We start from the raw sequence: 20,209 nt of genomic DNA on the forward strand, positions 1-20,209 counted from the left end.
TAAGTAGGCCAAAGCAAGCACCATCTTAATACTTGTATGCTTTAATTTAATTTACATTTTAATCTGTCTTGGTACTGGAATGGGGAACTAAAAAAAAAAAAAAAAAGAATTGAATGTTCTTTTGTTGGGAAGGAGAGATGGGAATGAGCAGGTGTCTCAAAGAAGGCCACTCACAGTTCCCAAAGCAGAGTTTCCTGGGACTTGGGTACAGGTGGTTGATTTTGGAAGGTGATCCTAGGATGCAGGTGGCATGACATTAAAACAATAAGACATGGTAATGTGGTGCTCTGAAGGAGAATGACTCCCTGTGGGTGAGTTTGATGGGAATGGGACCCCCATAGACTCGTGTTTGATTGATTGACCCATATCAACTGGCATTTGTGGGAGTGGCCTTGTTGGAGTAGGTGTGGCCTTGTTGGAGTAGGTGTGGCCTTGTCACCGTGGAGGCAGGTTTTGAGGTCTCCTATGCTCACACTATACCCAGTGTAGCACACAGTCTCCTTCTGCTGCCTGTGGGTCAAGATGTAGAACTCTCAGCTCCTTCTCCAGTCTGCCTGCATGCCCCATGTTTCCCACCATGATGATAATGGACTAAACCTCTGGAACTGTAAGCCAGCCCCAATGAAATGTTGTCCTTTATAAGAGTAGCCATGGTCATGATGTCTCTTCACAGCAGTGAAACCCTAAGTGACCCCCATAGGTTCAAATATGTAAATGCTTGGTTCCCTGTTGGTAGAGTGTTGGAAAGGGTTGGGAGGTAAGGCCCTGTCAAAGGTGATGTGTTACTGGGTTGGTCTTTGAGGCTCCAAAGCCCACACCAGGTCTGGTGTCTGTCTGTTGCCTATGGATCTGGATGTAGCTCTTGACGACTTCTCCAGTACCATGTCTGCCTGCATGCTGCCGTGCAACCCACCATGGTGATAACGAACTAAACCTTTGAAATTGTAATCAAGCTTGCCTTGGTCCTGTCTCTCCACAGCAATAGAACAGTGACCAAGACGGTGTACTGGCTGGTTTTGTGTGTCAACTTGACACGGGCTGGAGTTATCACAGAGAAAGGAGCTTCAGTTGGGGAAGTGCCTCCATGAGATCCAGCTGTGGGGCATTTTCTCAATTAGTGATCAAGGGGGAAGGGCCCCTTGTGGGTGGGCTGGTAGTCTTGGGTTCTATAAGAGAGCAGGCTGAGCAAGCCAGGGGAAGCAAGCCAGTAAGGAACATCCTCCCATGGCCTCTGCATCAGCTCCTGCTTCCTGACCTGCTTGAGTTCCAGTCCTGACTTCCTTTAGTGATAAACAGCAATTTGGAACTGTAAGCTAAATAAACCCTTTCCTCCCCAACTTGCTTCTTGGTCATGATGTTTGTAAAGGAATAGAAACCTTGACTAAGACAGACAGGAAAAGAAAGTATGCACTATCCATGGCCCTGCTGAAGGCACAGGCTTCCCTCATGTGGTGCCAGGCGGTACCCTAAGAAGCTCACAGAAGGCCTCTCACAATGATCAGTCTACAGTTACCAGGCTGAGTACTGACTCTCCTTCTGGTTCCTATAGTCTACTGATAGGGATTGTCTTTGGGCCTTGAAGTTCCCAAACCTTCAGGGCTTTAGAAAAACAGGCAGCATTCTGGTGCTGGGGAACAGTCAACTTAAGCCTAGCTCTCTAGGCACATCCATCAGAGCTTGAAAGAAAGGAGAAAGACCAAGAAAAATGTGGTACAGAAATTCCACAGGAGTGTGGGCAGCCCAGCAGCTGAGACCGAATGGATAAAGAAAGTGTACTGTATTCACACACACAATAGTATTCAGCTTTCAAGAAAGAATAATTCAGATGAATGGCTACTTTGTTTCCAACCCCAGTAAAAGAAAGCTTAACTCAATCAGTTAACAAAACAAGCACAAGCCCAGATTGGGCAGATCTCCCACTACACTGCTCTATTTCCATCTATATTATCCCATATAACATGAGGTTTCTCCAGGCCACGAGCTTCTCTCTCTGCGGCCTCTCTGTTGATCTCCCATAGCTCCTCCCCTTTTGTGCATTCCCCCCCCCACTCCTCCCCTAGACACTCAGCTCCTCCCACTTCTTCCTGCCCAATCATTAGCTCAAGCCTTTATTTGCAAAGTTAAGGTGGGGAGAAGGTTCACAAAGCAACTCCTCATCCACAGCCCCTCTGAGGAGTGGAATTAGCATCAAAATACAAGCCCAGGGCTCTCCACAACAGATGGATCCTGGGGACCTTACCCCAAAGGACATAATCCAGTCATCAGAGATGAAAGATGGAAGCCAGGCAGTGGTGGTGCACACCTTTAATCTCAACTCTTGGGAGGCAGAGGCAGGCAGATCTCTGAGTTTGAGGCCAGCCTGATCTACAGAGTGAGTTCCAGGACATCTAGGACTGCACAGAGATATGGTATTTTGGGAAGGGGAAAAAGGAAGATGGGATGCCTAGCTAACTATCTAAAATCAGACAGGATCATGGCTGCAGGGGTAGGTAGAGTGTGAAGAACTGAGAGCTATGTTTCATGGGAGACATATGATCTAACTCCTCAGATGAAAAGGGTCCCGGTGACAAAGGGATGGGTGCTCTATTCCCACCCATGCAAATGTTCTTAACCCTGCTGAAACAATCCAAATACATATATCATATATAACATATTTCAGATATATAGCATATATACTAACAATGTGTAGTTTATGTTGTATATGAATTCTGCGTTATATAATAACCCTTCATATGGTGTTGCATGTGTATGGTTTATGTGTAGTTTGTATGTGTGTTCATTTGTGTGCATGAGAGTGGGGGCTCACACATGCCTCACAGTGCATGTGCAGGCGATACAGGGGTCTTGGGTGAAGGGTGGTGATCAAAAAACTACAGTTGGAGGTAGCAGGGATTCAAATACCAGACTGAAGAAACACTAGTCAGAGAGAGAGAGAGAGAGAGAGAGAGAGAGAGAGAGAAAGCTAAAGACTAACAACTTCCATCAAGGGAATTTAAGGGGCCACAGAGGTGGGAGTTGGGGCTCCCTGAGCTGGACTTTTTATAGCCTCCCAGGACCCTCCCCTTTCCATCTTTCCTCCCCCTCTTTCTCATTGGTCCTGCCCAGTCCCTGGACTGTTAGAAAGCTGTAGAGGTTGCAACATCCTTTGGGGGAATGGAGTATAACCCTAGGAGCAAGAAGCAGTCTCTCTCAAATAGGACTGTCCCTGTTTTCCATACTGGCCCAGTTCCTCAGACCCTCCTGCATGGAGGTCGAAGAACAGCCCTGAGTGTGACTGTTTGCCTCCTGCCTTGTGGAAGACCCCCTCCTCGTCCACTGCGGGGGCACCCCAGGTGAACTGACCGACTGCCTTCTCCCATTCCCCCAAAGAGGGAACAGGGCTTACAGATCCCTACATACTGCTCTGAGACACAAAGGCCCTCCCGTCATAGTAAGAGTCCTGGAGACTCAGATTAGGAAAGGCAAGACCATTTGTTTTACAACTTTGCCAAATCGGGCGTCATCCCAGAAGGGCAGATTTACTGACTGAGCTTTGGTTGGTTGGTTGGTTGGTTGGTTGGTTGGTTGGTTGGTAACAACCTCTGTAGGCCAGGCTGGCTTCAAACTCAGAGACCCACCTGCCTCTGTCTCCTAGGAGTTGGGCTTAAAGGTGTGTGTCACCACTGCTAGGCTCAAGAAGAAGTCTTAAACCAGAACAAACACCCCTTTGTTCTTTCCTCCTTAGCCGAGTGAATATTCACAAAGGCACAGTCTTGCACATGGTAGATGACATGCAAGAATCTTATATCTTAGCTTTCCTTATACCATTTATGTTTGCCTTTTTTCTCAACAAAAACCGCTTGTGGAGCGGGGCGGTGGTGGCACACGCCTGTAATCCCAGCACTCTGGGAGGCAGAGGCAGGCAGATTTCTGAGTTCGAGGACAGCCTGGTCTACAGAGTGAGTTCCAGGACAGCCAGGGCTATACAGAGAAACCCTGTCTCGGGAAAAAAAAAAAAAAAACAAAAAAACAAAAAAAAACAAACAAACAAACAAACAAACAAAAAAACACTTGTGGGTTCACCTCTGCAATTTATGACCTGTTCATTTTAAAGTTTCTCAGGCACAGAACCCTAACATATCTGCATTTCATTAAGCAAACCTGGCTCTTAGTGATTTCCGCTGCAGGGGCATCGTATGGGTGATGGTGAGAAGCATAGCTAGCTATCAGCAGGAGCCCAGGGTTCACTCTGCATCTGCTCTTTGACCTAAGCTGCAGGCACCTTTGAAAAGGAACCCTCAGGGTGGGACAATGGTGGCCCATGCTTTTAAACCCAGCACTTGGGAGGCAGAGGCAGGCAGATCCAGATGAGTTCAAGGCCAGTCAGGTCTGCAGTTCTAGGACAGCCAGGGCTACATGAAAAAAAATGCTATCTCAAGCAATTAAATATAAATAAGTAAATAGACAAACAAATAATAAAGAAAAGAACCATCAGGTTGTGTTTCTTACCTTCCCGCTGGGCTTTACATGGGTTCCAGGCAAGCATTTTAACCATCGATCTGTCTGCCTAGCCCTAGCTGTGTGTGTGTGTGTGTGTGTGTGTGTGTGTGTGTGTGTGTAAGAGTCTAAAAGACAATGTCCAGTTTCAGAAGAACTTCCCTTGCATCAGGAATTCCAGATCATGTGTCCCGTGGTCTTTCTAGGGTTCTCCTCCTGCCCCAGGCAGGTCTGCAGAGAAGACATTCCCATTCGACAGCAGAGCGGCGCACCCCTGCACCATCCCCCAAACTCCTGGGACAGTGTTTCCAACAAGGTCGGGTTGTACAGAAGCTCTGGTCTCAGTCCCTCTGCCACCAGCCAACTGGCTACTAGCAAGAAGGCAACGTCTTCTCCTGAATCAAGGAAAGCAGAACTCAGGACACAGACGCCTCAGGACACACTTTTCAAGCTCTGACAGTGTTGCTAGGCACCGCCTGTCACCCTGTCCTCCTACCAGGGTTCATGGCACGAGATTGTTAAATACTTACTGTCCATAACTCCTCCTTCCACAGCTGGACACTGGATACTGCTCTTTAGCCCAGCCTGGAATTTATCCTTGGTGAGAGGATAGGATGATTTGAATTCTTGAGATCCTTGCCTCCCAGAGTTTACCGTGCACGGCTAATGGCCGGCAAAACCCAGCATAGAGCACGTTGACCAGGTTCTGCCTCAGCAATACATATATGCATCTCCCCTGCAGGTCCGCTTCTCCTTAGATCTGAGACGGCCCTGCCTTTGTTTCTGGGAAAGAATGCAGCAACTCATAAAATTCTTATCCTAGACATAAGGCAAATTCCCCCTAGGCAATTATGCTTGCCACAGCTGAAGCACCAGGAAAATAAAAATGGCTATAAGCCTCTGTTTTTTTTTTTCTAATGCCATTTGAATTTCAAACACGAGTCCCTTGAGCATAGAACATTAATTTAAAGCTGTAAGTAAAATACTACACATCTAGGGGTGCTTTTTTTATATAATGTTTTATATGCTTATAGTAAAATAAAATTCACTTATTATGGCAAAACCTGTCAGAAATTGCATGTATACATTATAATAATATGTAGTGTGCAGACGTCTTTGGAGGAAGCCTGGTATATTCAAGCTAGTTCTCCTAATGTCCCAGATTCCATGCATTTTATTTTATGTTATGGTTTCTAAACACACAAATCAGCAACACATACATATATAAATTTTAAAACATATATATATATACATATGCATGAAAAATATTTCTCTTGAGGTCAATGAACACTGAAAGAAATATTAGGGCATTATGATAAGGGGCTGGAGAGCTGGATCAGTGGTTAGAGCACTGGCTGCTCTTACAGAGGACCTGGGTTCAGTTCCCAGTACCCACATGGTGGCTCACAACCACCTGTAACTCCAGTTCCAGGGGATCTGCTGCCCTCTTCTGGCCTCCATGAGTGGCAAGCATGCAGTGAGCATAAGATACCTGTGGGTAAAACACACGTGCACTAATAAATAAATAAATAAATAAATAAATAAAATATATAAATAAGCTTTAAATGTCGTTTAAAAGATTTCTTTTTTCTTTTTAAAAAATTTATTATTACATCTAAGTATACTGTAACTGTCTTCAGATACACCAGAAGGGGGCATCAGATCTTGTTACAGATGGTTGTGAGTCACCATGTGGTTGCTGGGATTTGAACTCAGGACCTTCGGAAGAGCAGTCAGTGCTCTTAACTGCTGGGCCATCTCTCCAGCCCTTAAAAGATTTCTTAATTAGCCTGTTGTTGTAACTAGTTCCCAAGCTATATTTTACCTTGTATTTCAATGGTTGCTTAAATTTTATATAATTAGATGTTCATTTTATAAATCAAAGTTGCCTAATTTTTTTAGTCACTGTTATATTTTTTAACTTAAAAAAAAAATCTTTCCCCATCCTGAGATTTTACAACTAATCAATTTCATCTTCTTTCTCTCTAAAACTTTTAAGATGTGTAATTCTGTAATTTGCCTGGAATAAAAAAACGGCAGGTTACCCATTCAATGTGATATAGATGAGAACTCTAATTCTATTTCCAGTTTGAGAAAAAAAAATGCTCAAGTTGAAAACTCATTAAGCTTAAGTAAGTAGATACCATTTTAGCTAACGTGTTTGTTTTTCTCTTTACATTTTTAATTAAATTAGCATAATGATTTCACTATTGCAATTACGTTGTATTTAACCAAGCTGAAATTAAGCTTTCCTTTCTGTCCAGTTCCTAGTGAATTTAAATTTAACAGAGCCTTCTAATAGTCCACATTGGTCTTCTTGATTAGCCAAAAGAACATAGTTTAAAAAAAATTATTACCAATTTCTGTTTGATCTCGAAATCCCGTGCTCTGTACAGCCAAACATCTAAGGATCTAGCTCAACGGTAAATTGATTTCCCATGATGTTCAAGGCTTTGCATTTGATCTTGACATTAAAAATAATAATGAAGGGAGCTGGAGAGATGGCTCAGCGGTTAAGAGCACCAAGTTCTTCCAGAGGTCCTGAGTTCAAATCCCAGCAACCACATGGTGACTCACAACCATCTGTAACAAGATCTGATGCCCTCTTCCGGAGTGTCTGAAGACAGCTACATACATATAATAAATAAATAAATCTTTAAAAAAAATAATGAAAAGCTGGGTGTGGTAATATACACCTTTGATCCCAGCACTTAGGAGGCAAAGGCAGGTGGCTCTCTGTGAGTTCAAGGACAGGCTGATCTACAAAGCAAATCCAGGACAGCCAGTAATACACAGAGAAACCCCAAATCAAAAAAACAATGCATAATAATAATAATGAGAGCCGGACTTGGAGGTCACACCTGTGATGCCAGCACTTGTGAGGCAGAGGCCATCTTGGTCTACAGAGTTCTAGAACAGCTAGGGCTACACAGAGAAACACTGTTTTGTTTTGTTTTGTTTTGTTTTGTTTTGTTTTGTTTTGTTTTGTTTTGTTTTTTTCCGTCTCCAGAAATCCTTCATTTCATTTCATTTCTTTTTTTTCTTTTTTTTTATGTAAAAAATATTTATTTTTTTATTTACATTGCAAATGATTTCCCCTTTTCTGGGTCCCCACTCCCCACAAGTCCCATAAGCCCTCTTCCGTCCCCCTATTCTTCCATCCACCCAGAAACACTGTTTTTAAAAACACTGTACTATAATAATAACAATCACAATCATAATAGTGAATAAAAACTGGGGGCCGGAGACATGGCTCAGCAGTTACGAGTGTTTACTGCTCTCTCAGAGGACCTGGGTTGGGGTCCCAGCACCCACATACTGGCTCACACATATTTAAAACTGTAGATCCAGGGACTCTGATGCCCTCTTCTGTCCTCCGAGGGTACTACATACGTGTGGTGCACATACATGGAGGTAAACACTCACACCTAGAAAATAAAAAATAAATATTTTTTAAAAAATCTTTTACAGAAACCAAAAAGACTAGGAGTTGGGTGGGAGGGAAGGTTGGTTTATTAGGAACACGTACTGCTGTTCCGGAGGATTTGAGTTCACTCCCTAGCATCCACTTCGGGTAGCTCACATCTTCCTGTATCTTCAACTCCAGGGAATCCAGTACCTCCAGCCTCTGCAGGCACCTGCACTCATGTTCATACACATGAGTGCCCACGCGCGCGTGCGCACACACACACACACACACACGTGCGCACACATACACTTGTTTTAAAGATTAGAAAAACATAGCCAGGCGGTGGTGGCGCACGCCTGTAATCCCAGCACTCTGGGAGGCAGAGGCAGGCAGATTTCTGAGTTCGAGGCCAGCCTGGTCTACAGAGTGAGTTCCAGGATAGCCAGGGATTTACAGAGAAACCTTGTCTCAAAAAAATAAACAAATCCAAAAAAAAAAAAAAAAAAACAGAAAACAAAGAAAAACACTGTGCACCCCCCATGCTGAAGGTATGTTGGCACAGACAGGGTGCCTTGTGCCTTGGGCAGATCCTTCCCTGATGCACAGGGGAGAAAGTAGGTAAATATTGGTGGGTTGTCAATCAGCAAGCAACCAGGCTACCCTGGTTATGTTAGCCTGAGCCACCTAATTGGTGAGCTTCGGTTCTCCTTCCAGAAGAGTTTAGGACATGAGCCGTGAGCGATCAAAGCTTGTTAAAATGGCCATCCTCCTGTCTCGTAACATAGGTATGTTGAGGGCTCCAGATACCATTCAGGAAGTAGAGAGGGAACACAAAATGGCGCTCGCGGCTTCTACAGCTCTGGCACTCTAGCAGCCGTCACATAGTATTACCCTAGTTTGCCTTCTGGTGCTGTAAGAAACACCACGGCCAAAAGCAACTCGGGAAGGAAAGGGTTACTCCTCAAGTACAGGTCACGCTCCATCGCTGAGGGAAACCGAGGCAGGAATCCAGATGCAGGAACTGAAGCAGAAGCCATGGAGGAACGTTCCTGCTTCCTTAGACAACCCAGGACCACCCGCCTTCAGAGCACCGCCCACAGAGGGCGAGCCCCTCCCACAACAACAGCAACCAAGAATGTCGCCACAGACGAAGCCCGTGCCTCAGTTGAGATCCCCTCTTATTATGTATGTCTAGGTTTATGTCAAGTTGAAGGAGAGGGAGAGAGAGAGAGAGAATTGAGAGAGAGAGAGAGAGAGAGAGAGAGAGAGAGAGAGAGAGAGAGAGAGAGATGCTTGGCCTACAGACAGTGCAAAGACTTGAGTTGCATAATTAACACCACTTACGTATATACACAATGCAATCTCATATTTCACCTTTCATTTATGAATCGCCAGTAAGAGTATCATGTGTATGCAACACACAGCCACGTACACTCACCCCACACACGAATGCACACTCATACATACACACATACTGCATATACTCACCCCACACACAAATGCACACTCATACATACACACATACTGCATATACTCACCCCACACACAAATGCACACTCACACACACACACATACTGCATATACTCACCCCACATACAAATGCACACTCATACACACACACCACATATACTCACCCACACACACAAATGCACACACACATACACACACACCACATACACTTACCCCATACACAAGTGTACACATACACACACACACATACAATGGGATAAGATAACAAAACTCTACTAATTTCAATGGCATCCCCTTCCTAGGGTTTTAATGCACCACTACCCCCAAATCAGGCTACTATAGAAGCAGCAAGGACAAGGGTAAATTCTAAATTATTTATGACTTCCAGGCATCATAGAAATATTTCCCAGACTTCAGCAGCCCTAAAGAAGAAAAATCTTTACACAGATCATGTTCTCAAATGGGGCTTTGAAATTCTTTTTTTTGTTTTTTGGGTTTGTTTTGGTGTGTGTGTGCGTGCATTTGTGTGTGTGTGTGTGTGTGGTTTTGGGTTTTGGGGTGTGACGGTTTTTTTTGAGACAGGGTTTCTCTGTCTTTTCCGGTTTTTTGTTTTTTGGGGTGTTTTGTTTTGTTTTTTGGATTTGGCTTTTTTGAGACAGGGTTTCTCTGTGTAGCCATGGCTGTCCTGGAACTCACTCTGTAGACCAGGCTGGCCTCGAACTCAGAAATACTCCTGCCTCTGCCTCCCAGAGTGCTGGGATTACAGGCGTGCGCCACCACCGCCCGGCTGTCTTTTCCGTTTTTTAAAAACAAGTCTCACTAGGTAGTCCTGGCTCTCCTGGAACTTGTCTTGTAGACTGGTCTGATCTCCAACTCAGAGATCCACCTGCCGTAGCCTCCCAAGTCCAGAGAGTAAAGGAGTGCACCACCATACCCCAAAGGATTGTTAAAATTCTTGGCCTATTTTCTTCAGAGTTAATATCCCATCTGCCCAGCAGAGGGCGCCCGGCCCACAGGACAGCGCTGTTATACTATAGAGAGCTGTGGTCACAAAGCGCAAATATAGATCCCTTGTCCCCAAACAAACCAGCATATTCCTTTGTCGTGCGGCCGCTCTGCACCCGGTGCACTTTTATTGCTAGCTAACGTCACACATCACACGTATGCTGGCACCCGAGGTGTGTGGGGGGTGGGATGGGAGAGGGAGACGGAGTTGTGATACTGGACACGATCAGTATACAGAATGCCAGGCCTGCCCTACTGGCCTTCCCATTAGATATAGAACAGCAGCAGGTGACCCAGACTCAACCCTGGAGGTGGCCTGGCAGAATGAGGTTCCAAGCCCTGTGCTCAGCCACCATCCTCCCGCGGGACTTCACCCACAGGATGCAAATGTAGCCGTCAAGGTAAATAGAGTTTCAAGATGCTGGCCTTACAGCCGAAGTGGGACCCCGTGAGAGAACAGAGAGAGCATGGACGGCCCGGGAGTGCCTTGGACTCTGTAAGCCTGCCCAGTGCCAGCCTCTCTGAGCTCCTAAATCTGTAGTGTGGTGATCCCAGCAAGCTTCCTAGATCCTGGGCTTGGGCGCATGCTACGGTGCTGCCCTCCCCATAGGCAAAGGCTGAGGATATGTCAAGCGGATCATTCGGATACCTTTATCTCCCGGTTCTTATCGCCATCAAAGAGAGGATTCAGAGGAGACAGGGGAAGGACTATACTAGGTGAAGGAGCGGGGTCCTCTCAAGGAAGACTCACACCGTGGGATTTTTATATAGCTATGCTACAGGCAAACCTTACTGGAAGGTAAGCAAAGAAGGGGGCAGGTCCTCGCAGGACTAGCCTTGCAATGTCGTTGGTTGGCACTACACTCTAATGAGAACAGCTTAATTATGCATGCCCCTTGCTCCTTGCCCCAATTTTTCCCTCCATTTAAACCTAAAGTTCAAGCCGGAACCCAAAGATAGACTCAGGGGCAGGGTGTCCACTGAACTCTTCCGTGTGTATGTTACTCTGCCCATTGTGGTTGCACGGAATAAATACTCTGTTGTTCTTTGCCACTCCTGGTTCCTGTAGTTGGTGTGCTAAGGTGAGACTGACGTGACAAGGAGGAGGCTACCTTTTCGGAGCTGGTGAAGCCGGTATGGAAAAGGTGTTCTCTTTATTTAGATTCACATCTGCTCTAGAGAACAGCAACAGGCTGTTCCTGTGGGTCTCTGCATCCCTGAGTTGCCATACCTCTGACATCTTGAAGAGACCATGTGTGGTTTCCTACGGACTCTCAGGGAACGCTCTTGAAAACTCTCAATGGTGGTGCTCTAGTTAGAGTCACAAGTAAAGCCAGGCGGCGATGGCGCACACCTGTAATCCCAGCACTCCGGGAGGCAGAGGCAGGCAGATTTCTGAGTTCGAGGCCAGCCTGGTCTACAGAGTGAGTTCCAGGACAGCCAGGGCTACACAGAGAAACCCTGTGTCGAACCAAATCCAAAAAAAAAAAAAAAAAAAAAAAAAAAGAGTTACAATCGAGCTGGACTGACGGACGTCTGTCGACACAGTTCCGAAACACCAGCTGTTTAGTTAAAGAAGTTGTACAACAGAAACAGCAGTGCAGTCTCACAGGTTCTAGGTAGTAATAGGACGTAAAATCCTAGCAATAGGACCCTTCAGTCCTGGAGTGATGGGATGCTTGAAAACTGGGTAGTAGTTATAGCCTCAAATCTGGGAAACTTTAAACCTTTTGTTGTTGGTTTTGCTTGGTTATTGCTTGTTGGTTTTTTGTTCAGTTGGTTAGTTTGTGTTTTGTTTGTTTGTTTGTTTGTTTGGAGGGATCATCAGAGGATTTTTTAAAATCATTTTAAAAGCCAAGGGTGTGGTGGTACAGCGCTCGGGAGGGAGAGGCTGATAGACACCTATGAGTTCAAGGGCACCGAGGTCTATGTAACAAGTTCCAGATCCATCAGAGCTACACCGTAAGACCCTGTCTCAAAAACAAAAACAAGAAAAATGAGCCCTTGCAACTTCACATACTATTTTCAGAGCCCCCTCCCACCCCTCTGCCGCCTCTAATCTGTGATATTCCTTCCCTCTCCGTTGTAAACACAGATTGCATTCCTAGCGATAGCCACCAAGGTCTGTCCCCTTATTTGGACACTTTATTATGCCAGACCCATCCCTAAGGTCCAGCTATCACAGTATAGAAGCCCAGCAATCAAAAGTCCCCATTAGCTACCCTAGTTAACACTCCGAACATAGCACGAATCCTAGCCTAGCCCTCTCTGACACAGATCTTCCCCTCTTCCCTCTTAAACATCATTCAAGGTCATTTGTTGATGTTTTCTGCCTAAATCAGAAATTGGCCACTTTACTTTTCTACCCCCACCCCACCACCACCACTACCACCCCCCACCCCCGCTGTGAAAATAGGTGTTTGGGTGTGGTTTGTGCTTAATCCTGGATGTGGGCGGGAGCACCCTGCTGAGGCTTCAAAGAGGGAAGTCTTTCAAAGTGGGTCACACTTCTACAGGTGAAATAAAGCATCTTGAAGTTGCACAGTTTGAGGTGGTAAAACAAACAGAAAATCGGAAGGACCAACACCTGAGATGCCTGCTCTCTGGGTGCTTTGTTGAGATCTCTCCCCGCTGCAACCTGAGTTCCTTCTTTATGCTGGGGGGGGGGGGGGGCGGGGGAGGAGTAGAGGGGCTGGAGGCGGGGCTGGAGGCAGGGCTGGAGGCGGGGCTTTCTACCAAGCACTCTCTAATTTCTGTTTGTTTTCAGAGCTCAGTTGCCAGAGTAACCAGTGGCTGGTTGGTTGGTGGGTGGGTGGGTGGGTGTGATTTGGTTTAGTTTGATTCGGTTTGGTTGTTTTTTTTTTGTTTTTTTTGTTTTTTTCCTTAATCAGTCCAAGCGTGTGCTGGGTCCCCAGCAGCTGCAAGTCGAATGTGATAACAGACTACGGCTGTGGGTGTGTACCGTGGAACATCACAATAGACAGACTCAGAGGTGGGCCTAAGTCCCCTGCTTCCTAAGTTATCTCACTAGTTCCAGCCCATGAGGTGCATCTGCATTTCTCCGGGATCTCCTGCATGGTGATCAGTCACGTTCAGAGGGAGAGCACACTCTGTACTCCTTCAATTTGCGGCTTCCTAATTAAAACTACAAATGGGGATTGCTTCTCTTCCTCTTGACAAGAAAGGCTTAGATTTTGTCACCGAGACCCTCCCTAGATTTTGTTACCGAGTCCCTCCGCTCCGGTTTCATCAGAGTGACTTTTTTAAAAAAGCCCTGACCCTAAGTAGTAAAAAAGATAACTTTTAGGTAATTATCATGTTTCCTAGTTGACAAGCTGTCACAGTGTGACGACACCCAGTATATCGCACAAGCCACAAAGATTAGACATTATAGTGGGACTAGACAACATGTCACGGCTCCTTCCCTTGCATGGTAGCCACCAGTTTGTCAGTTCTTAATCTTTAAAATGGAAAGATGCTACCTGACCTGTATAAACTTAAAAGTTACGGTAATTGATTTAACAGTTTGGGGCAGGGCATAAGAATTATGAAATATAACCAGGCTAGCCAAAGTAGCATACTACTATCACTGTTTACAAAAAAGAGAATAACAATAATAAATAATAATAATAAATAATAATAAATAATACAATAGCAATATCATCACTATTTACTGCAGTATCATCTGTCTTCCAAACACATTGGTAAAAATGAGATTGGTAGAAATAAGATTTTTCTGGGCGGTGGTGGCGCACGCCTGTAATCCCAGCACTCTGGGAGGCAGAGGCAGGCAGATTTCTGAGTTCGAGGCCAGCCTGGTCTACAGAGTGAGTTTCAGGACAGCCAGGGCTACACAGAGAAACCCTGTCTCGAAAAAAACCAAATCCAAAACACCAAAAAAATAAAAAATAAAAAAATAAAAAATAAATTAAAAAAATTAAAAAAAAAAAAAAAGATTTTAAAACTGGAATGGATCCTAAGGATGCCCCAATCCTACCAATCCTAACTTATTTTGTAGAGAAGTAAGTGAAATGTACACAACAATGAAATTTCAGATCCCAATTTTAAAGGTGTTTCCACTAAGGCAGGAGTGGGGGCAGCAGTCCTGAAATCCCTGCGCTCTGGGGACTGGGGCAGAAGGATTTTGAGTTTGAAGCCAGCCTGAGCTACCTGAGGAGACCACGCTCAACCAAACAGGGCCATTTCTACAGTGAACTCTTGGAGGGAGTTAGACTCCATCATACATTCTTTGTCTTTCCAGGAAAATCCTTTGCAAAAGGAAAAAAGAAGGAAAAAAAAAAAAAGAAGCAAAGTTAATGTCTGTGGCTATTTACCAAACTCTCTACCTGGCATGCGTGGAAGCTAAGCTATGATCTGCTGGGAGCCTCCAGGAAGGGCTTCGCTTTCCTGGCCAAAAGGATGTATGTAATTCCCAACGTGGCCTCATTTGCTGAGCCTAAAACTCTAAAATGAACCGGACATCATCGGTTCTGACAGGACAGCTTTATGAGTGGACTGTGAGCTTGTTCCCCAGAAGCTCGTGTGTTGAAATGCCTGAACACCAGCTATGTGCTGTTGTCTTTGGAGGCTGGGGATTGCTTTTAAGTTAATATTTTTTGAGAATTTCACACATGAGTCCTATATTTACATTATTTGACCCTCCCTCTAACTTTTCCTCTCCCCCACTGTCTATCAAATTCAGGACCTCTTCTTTAATTATTACTGCCACACACACACACACACACACACACATATCCATATAAACAAACATACTATATATTTTGTATTGATTTAGCAATGTGTGTATATATATATATATATATATAACCCTGCTGAGTCCATTTAGTGTTGCAACTTTTTTTAATGATGGCTCACAACCATCTGTACATCTACAGTGTGCTCATATAGTAAATAAATAAATATTTTAAAAAGATAAGTAAATAAATACATCTTTAAATCTTAAAAAAAAAAAAAAAAAAAAAAAAAAAAAAAGATGTAGAACTCTCAGCTCCTCCAGCACCATGTCTGCCTGGATGCTGCCATGTTTCCCGCCATGATGATAATGGACTGAACCTCTGAACCTGTGAGCTAGCCCCAATTAAATATTGTCCTTTATAAGAGCTGCCTGTCATGGTATCTCTTCACAGCATTGAAACCCAAATTAAGACAGTGTACACTCGTGGTTTTCTCGTACATATGTGCTTGTGCTACATACACTCATGGCACCCAAGGAGACCAGAAGAGGGCACTGAGTCCCGTGGTGGGAACCAAACCCAGACCCTCTGCAGGAGCAACAAGTGCTCTTAACCCCTGAGCTGTCAAACTCTTGCCCCTAGATGACCATAATTTTCAAGAGGAGGGACCTGGCTAGAGGAGCTACCTGGTAACCAATCCTTTCCTCCCTGTCTGTTGCTGTCCACCCTGAGGTGAGCCACCTCTGGAACAATGGCGTTCTCCCTCACCGAGGACCCGGAATCGATGGGGGCAAGAACTGTAAACAGAAACCTCAGAGCCTGTGAGCTAAACTAAACTCATCCTCTTTAAGCTATCGTTGGTCGCAGAGCCCGATGAACCCAGACTATGAGGGAAGTACAACAGGATCACAGACCATGGCTGGGCATCCCGTGTGGTTCCCTCCTCAGACCCGTGCCTTCTGCTTCTCAGCCCCCTAGTGGGTGCATTGTGAGTGGAAGTCAGGGGCACTGGAGCTTGGCGGGCATTGCTCCTCCCACCTGGACGCTCTGCCCGCCCCTTCTCCCCTCCGAGTACTCTGACCCGCCCCTTCTTTCCTCCAGGCACTCTGCCCCGCCCCTTCTCCCCTCTGGGTACTCTGCCCCGCCCCTTCTCCCCTCCGGGTACTCTGCCCTGCCCCCTGCCCTGCCCCTTCTCCCCTCTGGGTACTCTGCCCCGCCCCTTCTCCCCTCCCGTTACTCTGCCTTGCCCCTTCTTCCCTCTAGGCACTCTGCCCCGCCCCTTCTCCCCTCTGGGTACTCTGCCCCGCCCCTTCTTCCCTCTGGGTACTCTGCCCCGCCCCTTCTCCCCTCTAGGCACTCTGCCCCGCCCCTTCTCCCCTCAGGTTACTCTGCCCCGCCCCTTCTCCCCTCCCCTCCAGGCACTCTGGCCCACCCCTTCTCCCCTCAGGTACTCTGCCCCGCCCCTTCTCCCCTCCCCTCCGGGTACTCTGCCCCAGCCCTCCCCTCCTGGTACCTGGTCCTTTGGAGTAATGGATCTGACCTCCTCTCAGGAACACACCCCAGCAGCTTGACTCCCCCATCTGTCCGGCCCACCGCCCTTGCTTCTTTCTCAATATATTCTTTCTGCGTCACCCCGTCCTTGGGCAGGTCCTAAGATCTGTCTATTGAATTCTGAACACTCTTAGACTATGACCGCCACCTTTGGTGACGGGGCCTTGAAAGAATGATTAAGGTAAATGAAGCCATGACTGTGGGCAAGCTCCAACCCATGGTGACCTTATAAAAAGAGGAGGTTGGGACCCAGGCACACACAAGAGAAGACAGAACTCTACCAGCCAAGGAGAGAGGACTGAAGGGAAACCCTTCCTCCTACCCTTAAAGCAAGCAGAGCCTGGTCTAAGGTTGGTTGTCATGGCAGCCCAAGCAGTCTCACACTCAGCTACTAGGCAATAGGATGGGCCAATATTGTCTTCTTTCAGCTATCTTTTATGAATGCAAATGCTACCCACGGTGGGGGGGCAAGGGGAGAATAAAACTGTTGTATGGGTCCGAGACTCGTCTGCCTTGTTACAGGTTACCAATGGAGCCGGTAAGGCCTGCAACCCACTGCAAAGACAAGCCCTGGGGGGCTGGAGAGATGGCTTAATGGTTAAGAGCTCCGACTGCTCTTCCAGAAGTCCTGAGCTCATGAGGTCACAACCAGCTATAATGGGGGCTGGGGCCCTCTTCTGGTATGTGTGAAGAAAGCAATGGTGGTGTACTCATGCATAAAATAAATAAGCCTTAAAAAAATACTAAAAGAAAAATAAAAGAGCCCTGAGCCCCTGAGTTCTGTAACCACAAGGAAGTGGATTCTGCCAGCATCCACAAACCCTGGAAGAGATCCAGGTTCCATCTGAGAACCCTGTGGAACAGGCCCAGCTAAGCCATGCCTGGACTCTGGAGCTGTGGGAACATAAGATAACGTGCGGTAGGTGTTTCATGCCACAAAGTGTGTGGTCCTTGGCTACAGAGCAAGGTGGTTGAAGCATTCCTGCTGATGGATTTTCTATATCCTACGCCAGGGAAGGAAAAGAGGCGGGTGACATTCATATGACTCTAAGCTAGGAATGCTCATTGAAATCCAGTAGTCACACTGAACTCGGGGAAAGAAAGAAAAGTTAGACTATGTGGGACTCTCTGCCCCCTCAGACAATTTCTCGCTCAAGGTTTGATGGACAAAAACCATGGTGTAACATGAGAAACATTAGCAAGCTGACCAGAAACTAGCCTCACCCTCTGTCCTAGCTAGTTAGTTTCAGCTGTCAATTTGACACAACCAACAGTCAACAGCAACGAGGGAACCTCAAAGGAGGAATTGCCCAAATCAGACTGGTCTGTGGCTATGTCTATGAAGAGGTTGGTTGATGTGAGGGAGCCCAGTCCACCGTGGGTAGAACCATTCCTAGGCAGGTGAACTCAGAATGCTTTCGAAAAATAGCTGAGAATGGGACCTCATAAAATTACAAAGTTGCTGTAAGGCAAAGGACACTGTTAAAAGGATAAAACAGCAACCATCAAATTGGGAAAGGATCTTCACCAACCCTACATCTGATAGAGGGCTAATATCCAATATATACAAAGAACTCAAGAAATTAGACCCCAGGGAACCAAATAACCCTATTAAAAAATGGGGTACAGATCTAAGCAAAGAATTTTCACCTGAAGAAATTCGGATGGCTGAGAGGCACCTTAAGAAGTGCTCAACATCATTAGTCATTAGGGAAATGCAAATCAAAACAACCCTGAGATTTCACCTTACACCAGTCAAATGGCTAAGGTCAAAAACTCAAGAGACAGCAGGTGTTGGCGAGGATGTGGAGAAAAGGAACACTCCTCCACTGCTGGTGGGGCTGTAAGATGGTATAACCACTTTGGAAATCAGTCTGGCGGTTCCTCAGAAAACTGGACATGAGACTTCCAGAGGACCCTGCCATACCTCTCCTGGGCATATACCCCAGCATGCAATAAGGACACATGCTCCATTATGTTCATAGCAGCCTTATTTATAATAGCCAGAAGCTGGAAAGAACCCAGATGTCCCTCAAAGGTGGAATGGATATAGAAAATGTGGTATATTTACACAATGGAATACTACTCAGCAATTAGAAACAATGAATTCACAAAATTTTTAGGCAAATGGTTTGATCTGGAAAATATCATCCTAAGTGAGGTAACCCAATCACAAAAGAATACACATGGAATGCAATCTCTGATAAATGGATATTAATTAGCCCAGACGCCCTGAATACCCAAGGCACAAATCACATAACAAATGACTCCCATGAAGAAGTATGGAGAGGGTCCTGATCCTGGAAAGGATTGATCTAGCATTGGAAGAGAATATGAGGACAGAGAAAAAAAGGAGGGGGGTGATTGGAGAATGGATGGAGAGAAGAAGATTTATGGGACATATGGGGAGGGGGGATCTGGGGAAGGGGAAATCATTTGGAATGTAAACAAAGAATATAGTGAAAGGATAGAAAATAATACAGCCTAACTCTAATGACCCCAAGAAATCAGGAGTTTAAAATGCTATCTTGCTTTGTTAGAAACTAGGTAAAAGGTCACATTCCAGAGCCCACCCTTTGTTTAGACCTAGCAGAAAGGCCTTGAGTAGGTGATCTTGGCCCCATGGGGTAACTGGAAATGGGCTAAGCTTATCTTCTGTAAACTTTTCGAGGGCTCTGTCGTAAATTTATAAAAGCTGTCGCAGTTCGGCACTTGGGGTCCATAGTCCTCTGACCCTGCGTGGTGCACGGCTATGGAACCCAGAATTCTGGAATAAAGAAATCCTCATGCTATTGCATCGAGACCATTTCTCACGAGTGATTTGTGTGTCACCTTCTGGGATGTGGGGTGCTGGAGCACCTTCGGTTTTGGGGGTCTTACAATAGAAAATATAATTATTTAAAAAAAAAAGAAAAAAGAAAAATAGCTGAGCCTGAGGCACAGAAAAGGAAACCAGCACACCTTGCTAGCTTGAGATCTCAGACATCCATATGCAGGAGGTATGTATCTCTATGCAATAAGAATCTGCAGTCATTGTTTTAAAATGTGTATGTCTGAGTGCCACCCATGACCCTGCAATCAAGTCTACGTGCCCATCAAGGACGTCCAAGGGCTTCTGATACTCATAACCAGGAACTAGCCATAGAAAAACATCATCCTCAAGACATTCCATGAAGTGAGAGGTCAGACACTGGAAGACAGACACTGCATGTTCTCACACACATGTGGGAAGCTAAACACTCTAGATCACCACAACAGAGAGCTGAATGCTGATTACCAAAGGAGAGGCATCAGGGAAGGGCAGGGATGTAGGGAGGGTGGTTATGGGGCATGGGGTACAATGAATAGAAAGAGCAACTTTAAACGTTCAGTGGCACAGCAGATACTACAGTTGATAACAGTCATTGAATACTTGAAATTAGAAGACAAAGTTTCTCTTTATGTTTTCATGCTGTGTGACCTCTCCTGGGAAGATGACTATACTAAATAGGACCAGAGAAATAATCCCACACAAACTTAACTTTCTAGAACTGTGAGTTCACCGGGGCTTACTTAAAAAAATATAAGTAAAGGGTTCCTTATGGAAGTGTCAAAAGTACCTCGA

The sequence above is a fragment of the Apodemus sylvaticus genome, chromosome 22 (assembly GCF_947179515.1).
Source record: "Apodemus sylvaticus chromosome 22, mApoSyl1.1, whole genome shotgun sequence".
NCBI classification, from domain to species: Eukaryota; Metazoa; Chordata; class Mammalia; order Rodentia; family Muridae; genus Apodemus; species Apodemus sylvaticus.